Source organism: Drosophila nasuta, chromosome 2L, assembly GCF_023558535.2.
Source record: "Drosophila nasuta strain 15112-1781.00 chromosome 2L, ASM2355853v1, whole genome shotgun sequence".
Classification (NCBI taxonomy): domain Eukaryota; kingdom Metazoa; phylum Arthropoda; class Insecta; order Diptera; family Drosophilidae; genus Drosophila; species Drosophila nasuta.
The window spans coordinates 24,566,849-24,592,342 of NC_083455.1; the positions used below are offsets into that span (position 1 = coordinate 24,566,849).

Genomic DNA, 25,494 nt, shown 5'->3' on the forward strand with positions numbered 1-25,494 from the left:
AAATTGAGAGTTGAAAAGTATTCAAGATAAATTAGCCAAGTGGATAAATGCTTCTTCTTCTTTCTTCTTTTCTTTGCTGCACAACAGTACATTCATTTTCTCATATCATAAAAAAGGCTCTAAGGAAAGCATGAAATTTGCCATCAAGCAGCAGTTTATTAATGCGGCCAATGAACCCACAAGAAAATGCCAACATAAAAATAAAGGAAAATTGCCTGTGTTTAGCTAAGAAAATATATGTGAGCTCAGGCACAAAATAATATATTTGTAGTATTAATTTCAGGCTGTGGGAATATTTATTGAAAATAAAGAATAGATTGATTTTAAATTCAAATTGAATTTAATTCAGCATCACATTAAATATTTAATAACAACAAAAGCAGATTTCATTTTTGTATATTACTTAAACAAAATGCATTCTATTTAAATACCCAAAATTAGAAATTCTCTCTAGCTCATTGCAAATATTAACTTTAGAGCCCAGCCAAAGCAATTTGAATTCCCCATCAATGTTTTAAAGTTTGCAACAAATTTATTTTAATATGATTTTAATATAATGTCTAGTAATTTAAAATCATTTTTATTTGTTGCAAACACATTCGTATACTTAATATTTCATTCATTTTAAATATTGATTTTGCAACCAAATTAAATTGAATTCACCAAAGTGATCTAATAGTAATATTTTAACGATTGCTACAAATACAATTGATTTTAATACACTGAATATTTCATTCATATGCTGAATATTTCATTTATATACTGAGTATTTCATTTATATACTGAATATTTCATTCACATACTGAATATTTCATTTAAATATACTAAACATTTCATCCATACACTAAATATTTCATTCATATGCTGAATACTTCCTTCATATACCAAATATTTCATTTATATACTAAGTATTTCATTCACATGCTAAATATTGCATTTAAATATACAAAACATTTCGTCCATATACTAAATATTTCATTTATATACTGAGTATTTCTTTCACAAGCTGAATATTTCCTTAATATACTAAATATTTCATTTATATACTGAATATTTCATTTAAATATACTAAACATTTCGTCCATATACTAAATAGTCCATATATATGCTGAATACTTCCTTCATATATTAAATATTTCATTTATATACTGAGTATTTCATTCACATACTGAATCTTTCATTTAAATATACTAAATATCTCTTCCATATACTAAATATCTCATTCATATACTGAATATTTCATGAAGTAAATTTAAATCAGTTTTATATTTAAATATGTCTTGAAAACTGCAAGCAAATAAAATGTTCAGCTGCAATCAATAAAAGCATCTTTAGTTATATAACATGTGTTATATTTTCTATTTTGAAGAAGAAAATTGAAAAATTGTCTAACCCCAAGTAAATATTGATTTCAAACTGAAATTGAATTGAATTTTTTATAATAAAATTCATCTACAAAAGCACCTTTTTAAAATATCAAATATCAAATTCTTGAGCTGAAGTTTTTGCCAATTATAAATGTTTGTTTTCTTTGAGCATTTTCCATATTAGAAATTTGTAATTCTAATGTCGCCTGGGCATATGTTTGTGCCACGTCTGCGCATCATCAGATTTTTGTTGCCTCACTCCCCGCTCCCAGCTCCCCGCATCCCCGCTCCATGGTCTGCATTTCATTTTGTCGCCCTTTTCTGCATATTTACTACGTGTTATGCCTCATCCAAAGAGCTTAACGCTTAGTCCGACGTGGCATTTTGATTCCATGATTTATGGGATTCAAGAAACCCTCTCAGCGGCAAACGCGACCTCGAGGGCTCTTTTGCATTTGATAATCCTTTAAATTTGCGTATGTTCGTCGTCGTTTCTTTTTCTCACTTTCTCTCTCTCTCTCTGTCTTTTTCTCTCTAAGCGTGTCACAATGCTGACGGACATTTGACTTTGTTTGGCTTGCATTAAAAAACACATAAATTATGTGGATCTAAAGCCAGAGCAAAACCCCGAACCCGAAACAACGGGAAAAAAACACTTAAAAAATACAAACTTTTAATTGTGTTGAATCTCAAATAGTTGTAAGAGACTCGAGCAATTCATTCAAGCTTTTATCTGGCTGCTTTAATCGTATATTTATCAATACACATAAATGTTATGAGTATCATTAAACAAAGTTGACATTTACAAAGCGTCTGCTGGCCAGCAAACGATCAATCAATGAAACCTTTCCGGGGAAAACGCGATATGAATTTACAGCAGAGAGATGTTATTAATGAGAGTCTCAAGAGAAGAAAGAGAACCTGAGAGTGGGCAGGTTTAGGCAGTCAATTGGCTGCTCAACAGTCAAACATATTCACAAATTAGTGAGCACTTAACCTCCCAAGTTCTCTCTCAAGTAGCACTTAAAAATGCCACACGCGTACTAATTCCGTTTTGTGGCAATAAATCAGCGGGAAATGGATACTTCAGATAGTATAATGCATCAATCAAGCCATCAATTAAATCGAACCAAATCATATTTCAAAGTGTAGCAACGTCTCTGGAGAAGAGCCACAAAAATTCGAACAAACAAACTAAACGAGCCGCATAAAAGTAACCAAAGAGCAAACAATTTTCTGTGAGTGAAGAGAAGACGAAGGCGACGTGTGACTTTCAGAAATTGAGAAACTAGAATATGCTTAGGGTAGTTTGAGTTTGAGTTTGAGTTAGAGTTTTGGGTAACATTGTCACATCATAAATGTCAGGGACACATCTCTGTGCGTTTTACTGCGACCATAAAAATTGTTTGTTTGCGTCGAGTGCAAACAACAAACAACAATATGAAATACGAAGCAAAATGTAGAGCAATATCAATGTTTTTTTGTCGCTGTCTGAGCTGGGTCAACAATCCCAAACTGAGAAGACGAGAGATGAGAGAACGAGGGGAGATGAGAGCTAGAGAATCTCCCTCTCTATGTGATGTGGGGAGAGCGAGACACATTCGCTACGCTGACCATAAAATGTGTGGCACGCAAAATACATAGCGAGGGGCAAGGTGTGCGCTCTCTCTCTCTCTCTTTCTGTCTCGCTCTACGCTTGCCACCGGGTGGCGCGCAGTCAACAACACAAAAAGGTCATAAATCACTTAATCACATAATTAGAATGTATAAAAATTGATTTACGAGATTTTGAATGCGAATGTTGTTGTTGCAACGTCGCGTGTTTACGATTATTTACTTACCGCCACAGCGCGATAACGAAGGGGTCGCAACAACCGACGCAGGACATCACAGGACCACACAGGACAACAGGACAGAGAGCCATAACACATGTCCGTGATTGCATAATAGCGCTTTATATAATCCATGCAAATTAAATTTTTGGTGGGGAGGCCCCCCAAAAATTTATGCATCTTTCTCGAGTGTCGAAAACTTTTAGTGTTTGGGGTCTGAGGCGCACTATCGACATTATTATTAAAGTAACAAAGGCGACTTTAAGATAGACAAACAAACAGAAATCTCACAAACTATTGTTGTTCATTTTGCAGGAAGGGAGAGAGCAAAGTTTACACAATAATTAAATTTAATGAAGCGGCGGCGAATTGTGAAAAGATTAAGTTCGAATTCAATTTAATCAGCTTCTTTTAGAGAATATAAAAGAAATTTTTGGTTCGCTAAAATCTGAATTCAATTTAATCAGTTTGCTTAGCACAATTTTTCAAGTAGTTGAAGAGAAAATAAAAATCTTCTTTAGTTCTTTAAAGATTAGACGAACTATTTTGTACTAAGTGCGTATTTGTTTTTTATATTAGTCTAAAAATAATTTGCCACTTTAACCTCTAAGTTTGATAATATAGTCTAAAGATTTAGTTCCTTTTGTTTCGCATAGAATTAATATATTAATTTCTTTTCTTAATTCTATTTGTAGTTAGGCTCTATTTTCGCATTATAAATCAATATATTTATTTCTTCTCTTAACTCTATAAGTAATTCTGGTCTTCTAGTTGTATTATAACATTGACAGATTCGAAACAATTCTTTCTACTAACTTCAATCTATAATTTACACTTCTTTCAATAAAGATTAGTCAAACTACTTTGCTCAAATTTATTTTTATATTATATTATTCTAAAAATACTTTGCCAATCTATTTCGCACACACTGCGTTAAAGTTTGACACTCTAATCAAAACTAAACAATAGAGCATTCTTCTTGTCAATCAAACCATTTATTTCTGTTATTAATTCTATTTGTAACTCTGTTCTACTTTCACGCTATAATATTGATAGATTCAGCACAATATGTAATATTAGCAACAATCTTTAATTTCGATATCGCAATTTCTATTGTATTTATGTCAGTTTTTTCCCCTTTAACTAAATGACAAGAAATAACCAAAAGTCAATTGTTTTTCGCCCCTTTTTCGTGTGCTCTTAGCTCACTGAATTTGATTATATGGTATTAGAGAGAATAATGAAAAATTTTTGCAAACCAATCAAATTGATGACGCTTTTGCAGTTGTGTCTGGCACGTGCTCTCATATCCATATATATAATTCTGACTGAGACGGATACAGAAGCAAATGGTGGAACATGAATTTGCACAACTTTTCGGGGCTGTCAAAAGTCAAAGTAAGCCGACGGCGTGTGACAGTTTTTGCCTAAAAGCAGACACATCAGACACACACACAGATAGACACACACACATATTCGAGTGGTACGTGAGAGAGAGAAACGCGTGTGTCTCTTAGAGAAAAACCCCGACCAGAAGCTACCCACAAAAACCCTTAGAAAAAGTATAGTCTGCCATCCCCTTTTATTATCATTGACGTGCTAAAAACATTTGACATCGATATTGTTATGAAAGAAAGAAAGATCGTTTACACGCAGGGTGTTGAACCGGTCAGTCGAGATCATTCTTTATATATACGATACGTTGAGGGTCGTTTTTGTACCGTCTGATGTATGGAAATGTTTGCTCTTTACTGCGGCACGCTTTCTGTGTCCAATTTTCATTATGCGCGTTTTCTTTAATTCGTTTCCACTTTTCCCAGCAGGCCCATAGCCAAAGAAGAACATCCCGAAACCAGCTCCCAGGAAACTCAAACTCAAACCCAAAACCGAAAACTCAAACCCAAGCTCAAGTCACGTACCCTTCCAACACGCATGCTGGCATCGCTCCCTCTCTCTTTCTCTCTCTCTCTGTCTCCCTTTTAACACTCTTTTTTTATTGCATCATAAATTTAATATTTTTATGTAATGTTTGTATAACGGTACGCTTTTACTACCCTTCCTCTTCCTTCTCTCTTTCTCTCTGCAAAAAAATGTCCATAACATGCACAAGATTCGTGCGTCTTGTGTCCTTGCCCCAAACCCCACTTCACCTCCCTTCCTCCCTCCTCCTTTGAGCTTGTCCTGGCAAATTTTTGCTTCTTGGAAGTGTCGCCGCCGCGTGCCAAGGGGATTATTTTTTCTTCCTACGTTCGTTCGTTCGTCTTCTTGGCAAAATCTGAGCGTGCGAGAGACGAAGGAAGGGAACATTTCTGTTGTCATTTCTTGAATGCTTGGGTTTTGGTTTTCGGTTTTTCGGTTTGCTGCTTATTTCATGCTGAGTCCTGAGTCTTGAGTTCTGAGTCTCTCCAATCACACACGAAATCATTTTCAATACACAAACACACACGCAGTTGTGAATTTCATGAATTTCTTTAGAATGTGTTTTTTACCTACTTACAGATTGTACGCATGTGTAATCAATCAGCAGTCTAGTTATATATATATATATGATAATCAATGTGGGAAGAAAGGGATAACATCTGTCTGTCTGCAGACATTCATCCCTAATGTCCAGGGAGATTTTCTAGAAAAAGATTCGCATATTGAAAATCTAAATTTTACTGAATATTAAATGTATTCTATTCTAAAACAGATACGCATATTGAAAATCAAAGTCGAATTGAACATAAAATATAAAACTTGACTAACCACACTAAATAAATATGTCTGGTTTTCAATTGGCATCCATTTTCAAATTGACTCACTCAACGCACAATTCCCACATTAAATATGCACTCCTTATTTCCATAATCAAAGCAGCATATTTACCTGTAAAGAGAAAACAAAAAGTGTCACATAAATGTGAAAACAATTTCGCATATTTGAAAATTAAAAATAAAATGTTATTCGAAATGTTATTTGGAAATGGATTTGCTGCAGCTATTTAATTTGATTTAACGTATTGCAATTTAGCTAATGGCTCACGCAAAACCTTTAAAAAGAAATTACCCATCATATTTACTTAGGATACCAAGGGTAACCCAAAAAGAAGAAGAAGAGACACCACCACCACCAAACACAATGTGCATACGAAATTACAAATTCCCACGGCAAATCCATCAGCAGATAACTCAAAAAAAAAGAGTCTCAAGTCTCAAGTTGAGGCCGTGTCAATGGTAAATGTTTCTAGCAGAGTCGCTAACACACTCATCAATGAACGTACGGAGAAACATCTTCTAAACGTCATCGTCGTGAACCTTTCGCCCTGTCTGATCCATTTCCCCAATCGAACCTAACTCAACTCCGCTGCCATTAGCGATAAAAAATTGATTCTCTGGCAGGCAACAAAAGTGCGAGCAAATCAATAAATCACGTGCCACTGCAAAGAGTTCAATAAAAATAAAGGAGAACAAACGAGAAGAGAAGAGAAAAAACCCGCCCACTGGGCATTAAAAAAAACAACCAGCAAGTGAAATAAAAAACCCAAGTATAAAACACAAATAATTGCCGAGTTGTAATAGCTGCTGCAATGCAGCTAAAGAAATCAAATAAAATGTGAGGAAGTTTGGCTTGGAAATATCCCAAAATAAAGCATATTGAAAATAAGAATCAAAAACTTGTAATGGGAAATAATTAAAGCTCGCTTTCAGTTATTTATGATACCCTTATCTCGAATTTTACAGGGTAACAAAGCAAAGTATTATGTGTGTTATCTGAATGTCGTGCAGCCATCGTCAATGGTGAAATGGAACTCGGTTTGAAGCTCAATCCCCAAAATCCAGTCAACAATGACGATGGGCAACCAACTGGTTTTCAACTGAAGGAGGCAGCTTATCAGCAGAGTTTGAGGAGAGGGGAGGGGGAGGAGACTGCGGCTGGTGCAGTGGACAACAACAAAAGCCTCTTAGTATGCAAATCGAGAGTCAGTCGTTAAGTGAATCAATGTGAATCATGCAGAGCGGCAAGCCGCCAACGCATCTCAAGATGCAGCCCCACGACGCTGCTGCTGAGTGAGCTCAGATAATTTATGCTGTAATAATTAAGCAGCAGAGCAGCAAGCAGCAGACCAACCCAAGACCAAGACCAAGAGAGGCAAACCAAGCCAGGCAGCCAACAATGACAGGCAAATGTCGCTGGGGAACGGAAATTGTGGCCAGACTGACAGACAGATGGAGGCACACACACATATCACATGACGCACGCCACACACACACTAACACACACCCTCTAACACACACACACACACACACACAGATGACAATTTACGGGCTGGGAGACGCCATGCGGTGCAACGCAGCATCAACTGGGGGCACATCACTTGACCACAGCTTGACAGTTTGCGACTGAAAATTGGTAAGGAGCGCGCAGCTCTAACTGTGGGGGAGGCTGGAGTATAGATAAATGAGGGGGGAGGGAGTGAAAAAGGGGAAAGAGTGTGGACTGCAGGAAAATTAGAAGGGAGGAGTGATACTTCGAACCACATTCAAACTATCATGGAGAATATATATAGTAGCTTGATTTCTGGTTCAGTTTTCGATTTGGAAATCGATGCACGAAATGGAATTGCAAATTAAATAATTGCTCAAGTTCCGTAATTTGTGCAAGTCAAATATGCTTTGCATAATTTACTAAGATTAGGATTTGCTATTACATTATAAAGTGCTTCCAAAGCTAATGACAATTTAGCTACCTACACTTTTGTCTTGTAAATCTATCGCAAAACTCAGTATATTTTATAAATGATGATAATTTTAAAGCCAAACATGTTTTGCATAATTTATTGAGAGGGGAAGTTAATGCTGAAGAAGTATATACTCTATAAGGTCCCTCAAAAGTTAATCAAGATTTTTCTTCCAGCACTTTTTACTGGTTTATTACAATATTGTTAATAATGTAAGGCATTAGCAAAACTCAGTATATTTTATTCACGATAGTATTTAAAATTTTACAACTTAAAAGAAAAACGTAATAAATAAAAATATAAATAAATAAATAATAATTCTAAATGAATAATAAAAAATAAATAATAAAAACATAAATACTAAAAAATAAATAATACTAAAAATAAATACTAAAAAATAATTAATACTAAAAAATAAATGATAATATTAAACTGTATATTATTAAAATTTAATGCCACTTTTTCACTCTATAAAAAGTATACCAATTTTTATACAAAAAATTGCTTTTTCTCTAAATTACTAATTTTCATACATTTATTATTCTATTTTATATTATTTGGAAAATAATATAAAAATATAAGTGAATTAATTTGAATTTTTCTATTTAATCAGATTAATATATCTATAGAATAATAAGTGTAAGTAATACAAAATCAAAGCAAATAAATTCAAAGTTTTAAACAGATACAGAAAAATAAGAGTTATGAACAAACTATAATAGTTTGTTCGTATGAAAAGAGATTTACAGAAAGTGACATCTACATTTATTTTCTAAATTCACAGATCTCTTTTACTGCTTCTGATGCTATATATTTTCCACTACAACTTTACTGTATAGCAAACATTTATCTTCATATCGCTGCCTTGTCATTGTGTTCTTCTAAAATACCCAAAACCCTTACCCTTAAGCTGCTTTCATTTCAAATCTCATGCCAAAAGAACTATTTCCACACACACACACTTGCATAACATATAACATATAGCATATAGAGGGGCAATTAAGCAACAAAATGTGAATGTTGCGAAATTTGTAACTAAAGCTTAAACAAAATGTTGTCTGGCGCCGAAGCCAACTTGATGTTGATGGAGCAAAATTTTTGGGTTCAACTTTTGGCATGCAGTTCTCACTGACAGCACACAAAATGAATGAACCAGACTCTGAACTGAGAACTGAGAGCTGACTGAATGACTGAATGACTGACTGAGGACTGATGATGTAGGAGAAATGCAGTGAATGTGACTTGAGACTGGGCAAAAGTTGACTTGATGTACTTAGTAGTTGCAGTTGTAATTGAAATTTAGCAACAAAACATTGCCGAGAGGAAGGGGTCATCAAACGAGTGCTCTCTGGAATTGAATTGAGTTGAGTTCAGTTGAGTTGAGTGACTGCGTCAGTCGGCAGTGGGAGTTCTTCTAGTTGATTGATGAAGACATTTTCCGTTTTACAAATTTTGCAGTGGACACTTTGCGGCCAGACTTTAGAGTCTCTGCGATCTCTCTGATACTCGTATCGCTGCCAGAGTTGTCAATGCAAGTAGAAGCAGCAAGTAGCAATTGCAGTTGCAGTTGCAGTTTGCCACCACAAGAGTCACAACACAAAGCACACAGCTGACAGCAGTTTGCTATCCAGAGCTCATTACGGGATACCAAACTCCGGCCGCAGTTCAAATGAATTTAATTGAAATTTCAAAGTTGTCAAGTAGCCGCTGCCACTCGGAGTCGGAGTCGGAGTCGAAGTCGGACTGAAATAAGACAAAACGAAGACACATGCGTCCAGTCCAAGAGGAAAATGCGAAAAAGACTAAATAAGTTTTCACACAGTTGTTGCCACCCTCGCTGCCAGCATTGCACTTTTGACGTTGCAACATCTGCAAAAGCATCGAAGACGACCATCTTCATTCATGGCACACAAAAAAAAAACAACTGAAAAAAACTCAAAATACTAAGAAAAGGGCCGCAAACAGAAGTGTCATCCAGTGTACGTAACTTTTTAAAAGAAAAGTTTCCCTTAAAAAACTCAAACTCCTTCCACTCACTGCAAAAGCAAAAGCAAGTCCAAAAATTTCTCGGACTTTTGTATATATTTTGAGTTATTTAATGCGGGCGAAATGCACTTCGTTTCCCCTTTCCCCCCTCTCCTCCTCTCCCTCTCTCCACCATCCGTTTCAAACAAGAAAAAAAGTCAATGGTTCTTCTTAGCCAACTGTTTGCGTGGGAGTGTCAAGTGCCTGCAGTGGCTTTAAGCCTTGGCAGTTGACAAGAGCGAAAGCGACAGACTGACAAAGAGAGAGATAGACAGAGGGGGAGGGAAAGAGAGACAGATGCGAAACAGGAAGTTGCCTTGGGTTGTTGAAGTGAGTTCATACGTTGCCACAAAGATTTCAGACAACATCTGCATAATTTTTGCTCAACTAAAAAGTTGACTAAGCAACACTTTACATTTATTATTATTTTATGCATTAAGATCAAGATTTTATTATAATAGTATGTCAAGGAACTCAAGAGCTAATATGAGGCGTTGAATTATGAATGAAAATATGAATATGATAAATTAAATGAATAACAAAATATGACCAAAACGATAAAGTAATTTTTACAAAGACTTCTTTTCAAAGAATTTAGTTCTATGTCATTATACCAAATATAGTTTTAAGGATGTCTCTTATACTATTTGTATTCATTTGGTATATTTTAAGAATAATACTGCACTGGTTTATTTTTATTTAAAATGTGTTGCGGGCAATAATGAGAAAGTAATCTTTACAAATCTTTTTGAGATTGTGAAAGCAGAAAATGTGAATTTAGAATGTAGTTCTATATCAATATACCAAATATAGCTTTCTGTATATTCTAGTGGTATATAAATTTGGTATATTTTAAGAATTATACTGCACTGGTTTTAATCTTCATAAAGAGTTCTTTTGAGATTGTAAAAACAGAAAATGTAAATTTAGAATGTAGTTCTATATCAATATACCAAATATAACTTTAGGTATATTCTAGTAGTATATAAATTTAATATATTTTAAGAATAATATCACACTGTAGCAGGTATCTCATTGTCGAGCACACTCGACAGTAGCTTTCTTTCTTGTTTTGTTTACAAACTACCTCAATAACAATACGCAAATATCTGTATTATATTATTTAACAGAAAGAGTAAACTTTCAGAAAAACTATCCAAGAAGAAAGGCAAATGATACATTGGATATCATAAAATTAAAAGTAATGATAAATAAATCTTTACAAATAAATTTGTTAAGCATATTTAAACGAAGAAATGAGTAATCATTAAATGTTGCTAAAGCAACATGTGAACTTTGACTCTCAACTCGAAATAATATACCCTCACTCCATATGCACTGATACAGGGTATATACAAGCATGAGCTGCTTAAGTAAACAGAGCAAAATATTGCACATCAATAAGTTTGCAAGCTGCAAAGAAAACAATGCAAAGCTAAACAATTTATTGAATGATATTTGTAACAAATATACGCTGCATATTTATTTGTTTCCAATAAATAAATAGCAAAGTTTTGCTAGTTTTACTATCGACAAATTGAAGCGACTTATGGATGAAATTAGCACACACACAAAATAAGTTGACAAGTGTGTCTAAGAAATTGGCCAAGCAATTTATTTTTATTAGCAGCAGTTTGCATTCTCACAGAGAGAAAAGCTCTGCATAAGACAACATCTGTTAGCATTTAAGTGTGTTAATGTGCAGCTCCATTAGCAAGGACAACAACAGATCGCTTAGAAAAAGATGTGAAATTTGCATTTTCAATTAGAATTCGAATTGAAATTCGATTTGTGCTGCAAGTTGACATTTGTGCTTATGCTCGTCGAACTCAATTACGCTCCAATTACAACCTTTACTTTGGGTGCCCGAGGGTTAAATGGATTCGCCTGAAGGCTTGAAAAATGCTAAGCAATTCTTTTACTGATCCATTTTTGGCAGCTGTCGCTGTTCGCTGTTCGCTGTGCTCAATTTCCATTCCTTGCCTCATCATCGACGACGACGACGAGTGCACTTTATTAATAATGTCGACGTTCCACATTTTCGGGGGTTGTTCAACAAAAAACGGGAACAACTACAACGAGCTGAACAACCAAAAAACCACTATGCAGATATTACAAAAACTTTTTTTAAGAGTTTTTTTTTGGGGTTGCACCCTTTAATGCTTTTTTTTCGGTTCGTTAATGATGCTTCTTGCAAAATGCAAAATGCCAAATTCGTCTCGAGAGCACTCTACAAACCGTATCCATTCAACATTTTCCGTTGATCATTTCGAGAGGGATAAATTGCTAAAGTTTTCCCCTAACGACTGAACTTGAAACTCGATTTGAGCAATGATCCATGTGAGCAATAAAACTATCATTTTTACAGGGCAATAAAAACTCATTAAATTACGCAAAACTTTCACTAAGAAAATATTTACTTTTTTTGTGGAACATTTTTTGTGTAATTATGCGTAAATTAATATAAATCAATGCTAGCTGAAATTGTTAATCATCCAGAAAAAAAAGCAAAATGTATGCCATCAACAACGAGAAAAAACAAAATTGGTGGCATATTGAAAATCCAATTAAAATTGCTGCACTTAAAACTAAAATCGGTGGAATCATGAGTGCACATGACTGTGTAATTAAAATATTAATTAAATTATAGTTAAAGTTTTTAAAAAACAGCTGCAGGAAGTGTTCTGCATATTGTGCTATCCACAAAGCCGCGTGTGAAGTTAATTGCACAGCAAACAACACTTGAAAAAGAGCGAATAAATGCGAATCATCATCGATTTTGAAAAGCAACAAAAAAATGAGAATTAATAAAAGAACTTGTGTAAAACCTATTTAACAAATTTATTAAATAATGTAGTCCTTACATGTTGAAGCAAAAAATAAAAACAGTCGACTGTTTGATGCTCTGCTTTGTTCATTTATACAAAATCATTTTTAAACATAATAAATACAGCTGTGAACTTTGAAATAGCAGTGCTAAGAATTGAAAAATACGATTATAAACACAATTTCCAGACAAAATTTAGTTATGTATGTACATTAAAAGTGCTGATTTGTTAATTTTTTAAAAACATATAAAAAAAACACAAAATAAATATAAACTAAAATATATGTAAAATCCAAAAAGAGTATTAAAAGCGACAGCATTAAATATTTATGCAAATCGAGTTGCTAATTAAACATGAACAACAAAAACTGGGCGGTAAATTAAAATGACAAATTACATAAAAGCGGCCTGAACATAATCAAGCCATTTGGCCACGCCCCCTGCAGTTACGCCCCAAGTGCTGTCCGAAAAATCATTCCAATTCGCCACAGGCTACAGGTAAAACTAACTGAATAAGTGAGAGCCACAAAAAAAAGGGATAACAAAATAAAAGAGGAGGTGGAAACAAAATCAACCACGAAGCTGGTTTCAAATTACAAAATTTCTGCCATGCATTTGTAATGTTGTTTAATTTTATTTGAATGCTCTAATGGAATTTGATTTTGTTGTTAACATCGTTTGTTTTATTTATTTTACGGTTCAAATGATTAACAATTCACCCCCGAAAAATGCATGGAAAATATTTTTCTTTTGCTGCATAAATTGTACAAATATTTAAGCTCAACAAATTAGCAATTTGTTGGCAAATATTATATATATTTTTGCTGATTGCAAAAAGTGTGCAAAATTTTAAATGTAAATCAATTTCAATTATTTATCAATATTCAAATGCAAGAAATTTGTTGCAAAATCAGCCTGAAATTCGCGTTCGCAATTCGCATATTTCTAATCATAAATTTGCAACGCAAAATATCTTATCTATTAGAAAATGTGCTGGGCATAAAAACCTCAAACCAAAAATTTGTTCGTATTTATATTTAATGCAATTTTCATCGCTGCATTCACAGCAGCAAATTGGCCAACAAAAGCAAACTAACGCCATTCAAATGCAGCTTTCCATTGAGCCGCGAAAAATTCATATTTCCCCCTCGTATAGAAAAAATACAATAATAAAATATATATATATTTGTACAGTTATGCTGAATGATTTCAGCACGAACAATTTAGATTTCATACAATATTTCGTGCACGTATAAATTGTGCATGCTGCAATTTCACGTAGAAAAATACAAGTGCAAAAAATAAAATATAGAAAAAACGATGAAGGATGAAAAACAAGGCCCGAGATGAAAAGCAGTTAATATTTTGAATGCCTGTGCTGTGGCAGGACGTGGAAAAAAAGTGCGATAAAAAGCTTGAAAATAAATAAACGCAAATGCACAAATACGCTTAACGCTAACCACACACAAGCATACAATAAATACGTGCCACAATTACATAGATATGCACATACTTTTCACATACATATGAACAATTATATATAGTAGAATGCGAAACCGTAAAAACCAAAGAACACAAATTTCCAGCAATTAAAAATTCAATGTTTGCAATTTCAACACCCTGCACATATTTTAAATATATTCAATGGGGTATGATAAAATTGCACTTAAAGTCAGAGTTGGAAAAATCCGAAAAAAAATACTAAAATTTGTGGAAAATAAGTAAGAATATTGTTTGCGAAATATCTTCTAAAATGCCAAACTCTTTATCATATATTCTCTAGCAATCTTCCAGAGTATCTTCAATTCCAACTTCTGCTCTTCAAATTTTATTTTACTGCGCTCTACACAAATTTTCATGCCATTTGTTTTATGCTGGTATTATTTTTATTCAGCGAATATTTCTACCATTTATTGATATTATAAATTATGGTTTTTGCGAGTTATGAACATATTTCTATTTTTTTCCATTTTGTTGCTGCATTTTTGCATATTAACAACAACACTTTTTGGTATTTAATTTAATCGCATCAAGCATGTAAAATGTGTTTTCAGTGCAAATAAAGCGATAAGAGCCCATGCATTAGTATTTTATAAATACTGAATGCAAATAAAAACAGTATTTGGCAATTCAATTGGGATTAAAGTGTGCGAGCTATGCGATAAAAGTGCACTTTATCATTTCGAGTCACTTTAAATTAGTTGAAAGTCATTTCAAGTGCTAAAAATTAAAAACCAAACCGAAGTATTAGTATTTTTTAAATACTGGAATCAAATAAGAAGAGTATTTTGCACATCAATTGAAATTTAAGTGTTTTAAAAGTATCATTTGAGCATAATTTAGTGGAAATTCCGGTTCAGGTGCTCAAAATTGAAAAATTAAACCTAAGTATTAGTATTTTTTAAATACTGGAATCAAATAAGAAGAGTATTTTGAACATCAATTGAAATTAAAGTGCGTTAAAAGTGTCACTTGAGCATAATTGTGTGGGAGTTCTTTTTCGAGTGCTCAAAATTGAAAAACCAAAACATAAGTATTAGTATTTTATAAATACTGAAAACAAATAAGAAGAGTATTTTGCACATCAATTGAAATTAAAGTGCGATAAAAGTGTCATTCGGGATAATTTAGTGGAAATTCCGTGTCAAGTGCTCAAAATTGAAAAACCAAACCCAAGTATTAGTATTTTATAAATACTGAATACAAATAAGAACCGTATTTTGCACATCAATTGAAATTAGTGCCATAAAAGTGTCATTTGAGTATAATTCAGTGGAAAATTCGTTTCAAGTGCCCAAAATTGAAAAACCAAAACATAAGTTTTAGTATTTTATAAATACTGAATATAAATAAAACTGTATTTTGCACTTCAATTGAAATTAAAGTCCAATAAGAGTTATGCGAGCATAATTTAATGGAAATTCCGTTTCAAGTGCCCAAAAATTAAAAAACCAAATATAAGTATTAGTATTTTATAAATACTGAAAACAAAAATGAAGCGTATTTTGCACTTCAATTGAAATAAAAGTGCGATAAAAGTGTCATTTGAGTATAATTCAGTGGAAATTCGGTTTCAAGTGCTCAAAATTTGAAAAACCAATCCCTAAAAGCGAAAGTTAGTGTAGTAATTAGTTTTCTACATGTCCGCATATATTTTCCACCCGCACAACACATGACACCAAAGTGTTTATTGTCCAATTTTAATAGACATTCACAATTTGTATTTGCCGCATTGTTCGGGGCTCATTTTCGGGGTGTTTGTTGGCTGCCTAGTTTTGCTGCTTGCTGCTGGGGCCACGAAGCGGGTCACTTGCGTGTTATTTAATGGTTTCTGGCCACGCAAGGACATAGTCAACTTTTTCGCCTAATTGTTTATGGCATAATAAACTGGATCACCGAAAAAACAACTAGGAAACAACAACAAACAGCAAACGAACTAACAACAAAAAATTGTTGTTTCGTGTGCGTAAAGTTTGCCACATGCAATTCGAGAAATTGTTTTAAGGTCATTTTAGTACATTTTGATAAATAGTTAATGAAACTGTGTAACTAATATAATAAGAACTTCAGTTATTTGATCACATGTCGCTGCTTTTTGGTGCTTTGAACTCTTCCCCAAATGTGTCTCAAGGTCTTAAATCGCTGTCTAATCTCTGAAGCTTTGGGTGTGGCACGCTCCACGTGCAAAGTGTCAATGATAGCCTCATTAAATCAATCATTTTTGGGCAGTCAGCCACTTGCAACTTAATTTGGTCAAACACCGCATGAGACGAATGAATATTGGCATTTGGCCTATTGAATATCGTTGCCTGTTCGTTGGCCATTTTCTTTTATTTTCTTTGGCTTTATTGCTTGTTCTCCTTTGTTGTTTACTTTTGCCATTTCTGCGCTGCGCTGACAAGTAAAAATGATTATAATTAAACTAATGAAGGTGCCGCCTGTCACTCTCACACACACAACAACAACAACAAAAGCGACAACAACATCATCGTGTTGGGTCTCCTAAGTTTAGCCAATAAATTGTGTCTGGATTTGGGTTTGGTTGCCTATATAGGCAAAAAACCATTTAGTTGGCTGAAGTGTAGATTTATGTGTGTAGAAACATTTGGGAAAGAACTTTATAAATTCAGCAGCAACTTCAGGTGAACTTGAAAACTTACTACAGAAAGATTTCTGCAAAAGTAAGATTTGTAAAAGAATGATTTCTATAAAAGAAATATTTCTATTAAAGAATTCTACTCTATTAGAACATAATTGAATCAAAGATTCAAGTTAATTTGAAAAACAGAAATGTAAATTGAGCCTTATAAATTAAGCAAAGACTTCAAATGGAAATGTGAACTGGAGAATTTCAGAAAGATTTATACAAATAAAAGATTTTTCTATAAGAAAAATGTATATATAAAAGAAATTTCTATAAAGAAAAGATTTCTATATATGAAAGATTACTCCAAAAGAAAGATTTGTATTAAAAAGAGATTTCTATGAAAGAAATATTAGTCCTAGAGAACATTTAGTTGACAGAAATGGGGATTGATATGTGTACAAACATTAAGATAAAAACTTTATTATAACAGCGAAAACTTCAAATGGAAATATGAATTTGAAAACTTACTTCAGAAAGATTCGTAGAAATGAGAGAATTCTATAAAAGAAAGATTTCTGTTAAAGAAAGATTTCTATAAAAGAAACATTTCTGTTAAAGAAAAAAATCCATAAATAAAAGATTACTCTAAAAGAAAGATTTGTATGAAAGAAAGATTACTCTAAGAGAACGATTTCTATATTCAGAAAGATTTCATTACTCATAACTACACTTAAATAGCCAGCATATTCAATATCTTTTGGTTTCTTGCTACACTTCAACATTTATCTCACAATTTTTCCCATCAGCTTTTCTACAACCAGCATATTATTAAATGCTCTTAGCTTTTCTCGCCCACTTGCATTAAAATATAGAATATAGAAGCAAAGACACTTTTCTGTAGATATATGACAAATATCATATATCAGCAGGGAATCAAGCCAATAACTCGCACATAAATCTGTGCAAAATAAAAATGATTGCCAAGTTTAGAGATGGCACAATCTCTAGCTCTGGTTCTAGCTCAATTTGTGTTTCGCAGTCGGTGCAATAATGCTCTTGGACACACCCATTTGGGTAATTGAAATAAAAATGTTGCTAGGCACATAAATCGAATGCTACCTACGAGTGAAATAGAAATACAAAATGAAAAAAAAGATACACGTACTCAACTCGACTCTTTGGCTATCTGTTTTGGCCTTTTGCCTGATGTTGTTGCTGCTGACTGCAGGCAGTGCATAAACAAATAACAATAATATTTTAGAGCAGAACGGGGAGAAGTCGTGTATCTTGATTAAAAACGCCCACGAGGCAACAGAGTCGGAAGAGCTAAAAAGCAATCGATTCCTTCTTCTGTTGTGACTATAAATTGTGGGATACAAGTCCACAAAAAAAAAAGAAGAAAATAATACTAACTGTGCTGCTGCGTATTAGTGGGGATTAGAGCAACAATAACAACAACAACGACAACAACATCGAGTTGGGAAAGCGGGCCTAAAATGCTTTAGCTTCTAAATAGCATGCAAAATAATTCATGAATTTATTGAAATTTATAAGCATTGAGAATGTATCTCATGGCTGCAGCTTTTACTCTCCCTCTCCCTCTTTCTCCCTCCCTCTCTCTCTCTCTCAGGCTCTCTCTACATTTCTTTTTCAACTCTTTGTGTCGCTTTTTTCTGTGTGTGTGTGTGTTACTTGCAAGTGGCTAACAAACGTTTGGCCAAAAGACTTTTTGCCAAGATGAAATCGTACAAAATTGAATTGAAGTGAATTGTGGGGTGGGGGTCAGGCAGCAAGGGGGCAAGAAGTAGCTTGGCAAATGGCAAACGATATGCGTATCAATAGAAAAACAGAGCATCAGCAGACAACTTATACAAATAGCACATAAAAACTAAGACTCGACTCGAGAATTGAGAGTCGGGGAGTCAGGGAGTCGCATGTTGAGGCATGTGTACATACCAGCACACACACACACATACACATATAATACACATATACATATATATCTTGAGTAGTGATAACTTCTTTCACGACTTTTGCCTCCTACTGGGCACCCGCACACGAGGCGCAAGTTTAATGTAACTTTTCTTACATTTGTTGTAGCGCTTTTCCTTGCTTTTCCCCTGCCCCTTCTCTTCCGCTCTCTCTCTATTTGTATATCTTAAACGCGTTTCGCTGTATCTACTTAAGGCAGCTTAAATATTTGTGTAACATAATACAAAACATACGGGCTTCTTTGGTTATACTTAGATACATAGCTTAGATACTTGCACTTGGCCAGACTTTTCTTCCACAGCTGGAGACGGAGACGGAGACAGAGACAGACAGCAAGAGACGAAAAACAGTCGTTGCTTTTACTGTTGCCATGTTGCCACTTAGACTGCGAAACACGCCGACTCCTGCCACACAATGTTGCACATTGGGTTTTGCCACCATTCAACATTTATTGGCCAATTATCAAAAAAACGAAACGAAACGAAACGAAAATACGAACGAGACAACCACACATTTAAGATAATGGATGAAAATGTAAATAATGCTAAACAGGAAATTAAACTGGAAATCTTAATTCTCAATCCATTTGGCAGTTGAATACATAAATACATTTAATGAATCATTTAAAGTCAGATATAAATGCAAATTGAATAAAGCATGAAATTAAGTACATATTTATTTTTACTTGATTTGGTAAAGTTTATGATTCAGAATGCAGTGAAATAAAGTCAAGAAATATAACTCTTCATAAAGCGAAATTACTTGTATTATAAAAATAACGAAACTAATGACTGCAAATAATGAGAGAAAAGTTCGAAATATTTATAATAAATATTTATAGTAAGGGCAGAGCAAAACAACAATGGAAAAGGAATGCAAAAAACATTTGTATTTGTTATTGAAAACTCTCAAAAAATTTAAAATAAATCATCTAAAATTTGCTTCATATTTCTAAGGTCTCTCTGTACTTGACTAAAAATAAACAAGTAACAAAGCTAAGGATAAAAACACTGCGGTATTAATTTTAAAAAATACCGAAATAATATACTGCAAAATACTAAAATATATTCCAAATGCTGCATTTGGTATATTGATATATTAGTATACTCCACATATATCATAGAGTGCAAAATATACCAAGAATACGTTTGGTATATTGGTATAGTATTACACTCAAAATATACCATAGAGTTAAAAATATACCTAAGGCTACATTTGGTATATTGATATAGTAGTACACTCAAAATATACCATACAGTGCAAAATATACTAAAGGCTACATTTGGTATTTAGATACAGTAGTACACTCAAATTATACCATAGAGTGTAAAATATACTAAAGGCTACATTTGGTATATTGATATAGCAGTATACTCCAAATATACCAAAGAGTGTCAAATATATCAATGACTATATTTGGTATCTTGATATACTACTACCCTCAAAATATACTATATCGTGCAAAATATACAAGATTGTCAACGAAAGCAACTGCGACCCGTAGCAAGTAGGCGTTTTTTCCATTTGTAGGTATAAAGATACTTTTTCTACATCATTTTATCAGCCAAGCGAACGTATGTATTTACAAAACAATATTCTCAGAAATTTCAAGCTGATTAAACACATCTTACAAGAGCAGTTCATATCACATTATGTTGAAGAAGAAAAAGAAGAACGCACAAACGTAATATAAAAAAAAACCTAATGAGGCGACAGGCTTTTGAAATTGAAAGCACCAAGAAAATGCGAGATGAAAATAAAGTGAAAAATAAATTCCTGTATTCCTGTGCTGTATTTATTTCGAGGGATATTTTTAATCGTGTGCAAACATACTTAAATGCATTTAGAGCGAAGCCTCATTAATTTAACAACGTCGCCCATGTGTGGCCACTGTGCAGCAGACCGAGGATATTCAGGATATTGGAATTTCAAATGTGAAGCGTTGGACGTGACGTGTTCTATGGCTCTTTCTCTCTGACGTCCTGCTGATTGTCTCATGTGTGTTTTTTGCTTGTGCGTCTTGTGTCAAACGCTAATGCGTTCAACAGCAGAGAGATAAAGAGAGAGAAAGAGAGAGAGAGAGAGACAGAGAATCTTTATTTGCGGCACGTTGTGTCCTTTTGCCGAAAAACACAGACACCGAGCTGGATAATGGCACTGAGAAGTCGTCTTCGATATTTGCCTACTGTCACACGATATGCACAATGGCATTTTGTCTCATTAGAGAGAGAAAGAGAGCGAAATGCATTTTGCAGATACATCCTCAGAGGCGAACACAGATATCAGATAGCAGAACAATTTCCATTTGAAATGTAAACAAACAACATGCTGCCCGCACATTTCGGGGCCAACAACAAAAACAAAAGCAAAAGCAAATGCCGCCCGCAAAGCCATTTAGAAAAGATGCAGATAAAACTAGAAGGCAGCCATGTATCTGTATCTGTATCTCGAGTTGTGTGTTCAGTGCACAAGGCACTTCAACAGCGACCCCAAGCAACGTGTATCTTTAGCTTTAGTTTCATTCAACATCTATTTAGTTGCTTTTTGATTGCATTTATGTCTAAATTAAGTTAACCGATTTCACAGTCCAATATATGCAAATGCATTCCATTAGATACCAAAATGTGTATCTTGTAGTTTGACAAACGCTTATTGTCATCATTTCTGATGTGCCTAATCTGTTAATGGACCTAAGCGGCTCGTGAGCATTAACTGAAGAGATGTAAATGATTAGCTTCTATTTCGTTCTTTCTTTCTCTTCTGTTCTCTGTCTTTTCTTTTTCGAAATTCCCTTTGTGTTGTTATGTTAATCCATTGTGGTTATTGATTATGCAGTTTGTGTAAGAAACAGATAAGATCTGAGAAGTGATGGACAGCCAATTTTCTTATCTATAATATCATGTCTATTTTGAAAGAACCCCTGTTAATATTCTAAAGGAAAGCAAGTGAATCTTTTGAAAACAATAAAATAGTAAATGAGGAAACCTTCAGGAACATTTAGATATCAAAAAACCTCATTAATATAAAAACTCGAAGTTGAACAAATATGAGGAAACTAAATTTAGATATCAAAAAACTTCATTAATATATAAAAAATCGAAAACAATTTTGAATAAATCTGAGGAAACTTGCAGACAAATTTAGATATCAAAAATAAATGTTAAATAATTCTGTCATGAAAACTTCAGAAGTATCCGTAACATATTTCTTAACAGCTTTTTAAATGTAATCCATTATTTTTTGAGTCTTTCAAACAACTGTATAAAAAACTTCATACTTTCTTTCATCAACAATAAAATAAAAATTTGATTCTAAGACTTCTAAAACAATGTTATTTTATAAGGAATAAAATACTAAAAAAGCTGAAGTAGTATTAGTATTAATTTTTATTATATCTAACCTTTTGGAAAAAAATTAAATACTAAAAGGTTTTCACATATTCACTGTACTATAAGTTCACAACTTTCTATAGCAGCTTTAATTGAACACTAAAGAAAATTAAATGCTGTCGCCCAATTCATAAAAAAATAAATAAATTTGGAAAAAGTTTTTCACGCTCACCTTTTTAAAAGTCCAACAAACGTTGATAGCCTTGTGTGTTGACAAATTCCCACTGGGTGTTTTTTTTTTTGCTTTGTTTTGTTTTGTTTGTTTTGGGGGGGGAATCACACAATGTTTGCCACAAATTTCAGGCTGCTAGGCGTTTCCAGCTGCAACTTGTTTTTGTGTTGTTGATGCTTGAGATGCAAATCGATGAGCGCACAATTGTAAAATATTTGCCATATCTTTGGAAAAGTGTTGTTGTTGTTGCTGATGATGGTTGTTGTTGCTTTTTTTTTTTTGGTCTTCCGCTTGGGTTTAGCGCTTGATCGCTTGTCGTATTTGAACAAATTATAGACACTGACACGAGACAACACCGAAGAACACAAATGATTTATATTTTTATATTTGATACGAAATGCCGAGCAAATAACAACAACAACAGCAACAATAACGATGACGATGATGACGATGAAGACGATGACGATTAATATTGTACATATGTACAGCAGAGCAGCATAAAATATACACAAACACACAGACACAGACGACACGCACACGGAGATTTATTATATATTATGATGGTTGGAGAGCGAATGATTAACGCGAATTATGTGGGAGACGGAATCGGAAACACACAAAAATATATAACTGAGACACACGCGAACGCGAAACGCGAAAAGTATGCAACACTTTCTCAATGCAAATTGCGGCGATTCATGACGACGATTTTTATTAGATCTCTGCAATTGTAGTTGTTGTTATTATTGTTGTTAAACAGCTTTGTGCATTAATTAGCCGTCTTGGCTCTGCTGCAGAACACTGTGGATGAAATATATAAAACATACATTTGATTAAGACAACAGCAGTGGCAAATTTTATTTTTTCACAACACACACACGGCAAATTTCAGTTGGCAACGCGCAACGCACGGCCAAAGGACAACGACTGCAGCTCAGCGCAGTCACAGCGAGCAAAAGAGAGCCAGAGAGAGCGCAAGCAGCGGCGCCAGTTTGAACAGCGGCGCCAGAGCTACGATGCGAATGGGCGAGCAAAGCAGAGCCCGAAATACACACACTGAGGGGGGTAACAAAAAAAACTCCAGCCAAGAGAGAACACAGAGCAGCGCAGCAGCGAGAGAGCGATTGAGAGCGCAAGAAATTTACATAGGGCAGCTGCCGACACAAACACACACACACAAACACACACGTATTTGACTGTTCTATTGTGTTGAAACGCGGCGAGAATGAAATGCAGCGAAACGAATGGACAGCACAAAATGTGCGCAACAAAATGGAAACAGGCACTTGAAAATAAACAAAATGCGATATAAAAAAGGATAAGCCACACAACACACACACACACACACATACACGTACAGTGTTCCATTGCCGAAATGTGCACAAAACACAAGGCGGCATGGCAACGTTCGCTCTCTCTGTCTCTCTTATTTGCTCTGCCACCTCCTCCCCACTACTTGCTCTACTCTCTCGTTCACACGCTGGAGGGAGTTAGGTGAATGAATGTACGGGTGTTTGTATGCGTGTGTGTGTGTGTGGCGCGCCAGTAGAAAAATCAATGAAAAATATCTGGAAAAATTGCCCAAAAAATGTTTGCATTATTTTTGTTGCCGTTTTATTGCCGCTGCAGTATTTTTATTTTTATGCTAATTTAAGGCAATTTACGTGCCAATTGATTGCTTTATTATGATTATTATTGTTTAGCAGCGCACCCGCACACACACGCACACACATACACACACCCGCACACACAAAAGCGACATAAGATTTACAAGTTAAAGGCAAATTGATGGCAACGATTTAAAGAACACAACACGCACTTTTCACACACTTAAGCGGCGAGAAATTCTTGATTCTTCTTCTTGTAGTCGTTGTTGTTGTTGTTGTTGTTTATCTCTGCTGTCAGTCAGTCAGTCAGTTGCTAAACTGCTGCATTGCGGCGGCGGCGGCGAACCAGAGACAAAAGCCCGTGGCAACATCAGAAACGCGACACGCGACGACGACCAAAAAACATGAACACACGCGACTCTCTCGACGACGTAACAACAACTCAACTCTCAGGCTGGAGTTCAATTTGCTGAAGCACCAAACGGACAACGTTCAATGCTTGTCTGCATGTTTAGACACAATGTTGCCAAACATTCAGACCAGAGAGCGAGAGAGAGCACATTTTTGCCTTGAAAAGTGCTATCAACCCCTCAACTGATAGCTCGCATGTTTAGACACATGTTGCTGCACTTTGCGCAGTCACATTTGTTATTGTTTCTCGCGCTCTCTCCAAAGGAAGAAGCGTTTCATTGCCGCTCCGTTTCAACCGCTCTTTTGGGGCGGGCGAGTGTGCGCCAAAGCCACTTTCAAAGAGCACGAATTTGTTATTGACAAATAATTCAACAAATTGTTTTTACTCAGTATCTCAGATTGCATAGATTAATTAAAAAATATTTCAATGAAAACAAATAGCCTATTGCATTGGCTGCCCAATAAGTCGTTTTGAAAAACACAGCTGACAACTCTAGCACCATGAACTCGGGCTCTTTGCTCTTTTTTGGCGCTCTTTTGACATGTTTGCACTTGCTCAATTGACGCCGCTCTCTGTTTTTGCCGGCGGTGCATGTGTATTGGTTTATTTATAATTTACAATATTGTTTAATAACATGCAAAATTCACAGCAATGCGCTTTTGTCATTCGTTATTTGTAACTTTCTACTGTGTTGCACACATTGGAAGGCGCAAAAAAAAAGCGCAAAGCAGACAAAAAAATGCGATGCACAAATGTTTGCAATTTTTGCTAGAGAGTTATTTAAACGTTTTCGCATCTTTTTTCAACGAATTTTTAGCACACTTTGCAACTTACACATCTTGGGCACTCCGTTTGCACATTTTTCGTTAATTAAGAACACTTTTTAACGCAAATTTACGCGACTGAAAACCCGACGAACCGCACTTTTAAAAAAAAACTCATTTCTTATTGGAAACACCTGAGCTGAAGTGTGACCGCGAGTCAAATTTTCCAAAAAGACAGCAATATACCAAAATACAAGGCACTGCACATGCAGCTGGTAACATCTCATACTGTGCAATGGC

At 34.6% G+C, this 25,494-nt stretch overlaps 1 protein-coding gene across 1 annotated transcript in view; it reads right to left on the reverse strand.

Annotated features, from left to right (window-relative positions):
- LOC132798465 (semaphorin-1A) overlaps positions 1-25,355 on the reverse strand; it is a 215,056-nt gene extending 189,701 nt beyond the window's left edge. The window contains exons 1-2 of the mRNA XM_060810331.1: positions 25,265-25,355; positions 22,412-23,212 (exon numbers count right to left, since the gene is read on the reverse strand). The gene's annotated coding sequence lies outside the window, so the exon portion shown is untranslated. The remainder of the gene's footprint in view (positions 1-22,411; positions 23,213-25,264) is intronic.
- Positions 25,356-25,494: the final 139 nt, after the last annotated feature.